This window comes from Octopus bimaculoides, chromosome 16 (assembly GCF_001194135.2).
Source record: "Octopus bimaculoides isolate UCB-OBI-ISO-001 chromosome 16, ASM119413v2, whole genome shotgun sequence".
In the NCBI taxonomy this organism is placed as follows: domain Eukaryota; kingdom Metazoa; phylum Mollusca; class Cephalopoda; order Octopoda; family Octopodidae; genus Octopus; species Octopus bimaculoides.
The window spans coordinates 16,608,477-16,611,161 of NC_068996.1; the positions used below are offsets into that span (position 1 = coordinate 16,608,477).

General features: G+C 34.7%; 1 long non-coding RNA gene across 3 annotated transcripts in view; it reads left to right on the forward strand.

Annotated features, from left to right (window-relative positions):
- The window catches only part of LOC128249592 (uncharacterized), a 50,448-nt gene extending 49,331 nt beyond the window's left edge, over nt 1-1,117 (forward strand). For all 3 annotated transcript variants that reach the window (XR_008265696.1, XR_008265698.1, XR_008265697.1), the window contains exon 3: nt 772-1,117. This is a non-coding gene — a long non-coding RNA (uncharacterized LOC128249592). The remainder of the gene's footprint in view (nt 1-771) is intronic.
- Nucleotides 1,118-2,685: the final 1,568 nt, after the last annotated feature.

Here is a 2,685-nt window from a genome sequence, read left to right on the forward strand (position 1 = left end):
ATATAGATAGATAGATAGATAGATAGATAGATAGATAGATAGATAGATAGATAGATAGATAGATAGATAGATAGATAGATAGATAGATCTGTATATATATGTGTGTGTGTGTGTGTGAGTGAGTGCTTGTGTTACAGAAATATGGATACACACACATAATAGAGCAATTGCAAACACATACATATTCATACACAAATAATTATACACACGCACACACACATACATGTATACATGCACATGTATATATACTTATGCATAGATATATATACATATATATACATACATATATATATGCGTATATTCATATACATATATATAAAACATATATGCATAATGTACATGTGTGTATGTGTGCGTGTGTGTGTGTGTGTGTGTGCGCGTGTGTGTGTGTGCGTGCGTGTGTGTGCGTGTGTGCGTGTATGTCTGGCCAGGTATTTGGAGAATCATTATTCTGCACCTGTTGAACCTGTTTAATCGGGATTAACATTCTGTAACCGCTAATTAATTATATAGGTAAAGAGAGATTAGTAAAATATTTAAGGATTAAAGTGAGACAAGACTGGATAATATTACATACACATAAACACACGCGCACACACACAATACACACGCACATATATATGTGTGTGTATGTATATGAATATATATGTATATGTAGGTATACATATGTAAACATTTGTGAATAGACTAGACATTTGTTTCGCATTTATGAAATCCTAGATTGTCCCTTAACTCAGAAAACACTAACTCAACTCTTGTTTTTTTATGCAGATGACGTCTCTGAAATATCTGTTCTCTAAACAATTCAGTTTTCCTGCACCATCTAATGAACACTCATGTATGTTTGCCCTAAGATTTATTCATCTGTTACTTCAGAAATTAAGCTGGAGTCTATATTTCAATTAAAGGATCACAATGAGAGATAAATATGTCCTGGGTTATTTGACGTATTTGCCTGAGAAAAATAATGAAGCTGACTTTTGTAATTGACAAATTCTAGTTGGTTTTTCCTTAACACAATTATCAATTATTTGTAAATAACTATGTTTAATACTATCCACATTAAATGTATCAATAACATTAACTCACCTATCAGTCCAGTTATATGATTCAGAGAGACAGGTAAATTAGTGTTAACATTTTTTAATACATAAAACATTAAAAAGCAAAGAATTTATTGGTATTGCATGTTAATTTCTTATAACCATCCTTCGTAATGTAGATACTGAAGCAAAATATGTTAACACTTAACTCAGTCATAGTCCCGACTTGAACTCCAAGGTCTATGAGGTAAATTCGGGAGACCGAATCTGAATGGAAACATATCGAACGTGTTGTACATGTTATTCAAAAGCTTAGACTTGTAACAGGCAACAACGTTGAATCTGCTTGGGGAATAGGCTGAGCACAAATATCAGAGGAACTTTCCATCAATGATATTATCATGCAACGTACACTGCAGCTGTAATTTCAAGCGATAATCCTTGCAAAGTGCAATATCACAGTATGTTTTACCTTTAGCATTCAGATTTTTCTATCAAGCTATTTCATTCACATTGCTTAGAATTTATCACACATTATCTTGTAGCTTTGAGATTTCAATGTTGTGATTGCTTATTTTTAGAATGACGTAGGATAGATATGAGAGATCTCTGATCTGGCTAGTTTGAACTTAAAACAGGTAGAATATTTGGGCCGGTTATGGTCGGTTTGAACAGTACAAGTACCTGTAGAATAATCAGTCTCTTATATTATATTACGTGTTAGTCGAACATTCAGCTTTATTTCATGCATTTTTACATACAATGTACCTGACACAGCGTATATACACCTTACCTGTATAATTGTCGGCGGAATGCCCAATCGTCTCTGTGCATATATAGTTATTGAACATTGGGTGTACGTGCAGATATGCGTATACATATTACATATCAAAAGTCACACACATATATCTACAAATAGCCACACACATATATCTACAAATAGTCACACACATATATCTACAAATATGTATATATGCTTAGACGCGCGCGCGCATGCATGCATGCACTCACACACATACACATACACACACATATATAGATAGATTAGATAGATAGATGGACAGATAGACAGACAGACAGACAGACTGACAGACTGACAGACAGATGACAGACAGACAGACAGACAGACAGATAGATAGATAGATAGATAGATAGATAGATAGATAGATAGATAGATAGATAGACAAACATATATTTTCCAAAAAGAGACACCTACTCAGCCACTGAATGGAACTATTCTGAATGACCACAAGAAGCATTCCGGAAGATCGCAGATATGGACGAGCCCCACAAAATAAGAAACAATTCTAGAAATACCAGACTTCATGACAATCTGTGCGGCAAGTGAGCCGTAAAATAGGAATTTCAAAATCAAGCGCCCATCGCAATTTGTTGCGCTGTCATTGGAAAACATACATTATTCCAAGTATTGTACACATGCTCTTAATGAAGATGATCCGCACCGAAGTGTGGAGCTTTACGGTCAGTGGACAAACGAAAGAAACATCACTCAACACAATTAATAGAAGTTACATGTATTATCATTTAAAACACACACACACACACACACACATACACACACACACACACACAAACACACACACACACACACAAACACACACACACACACACACACACACAC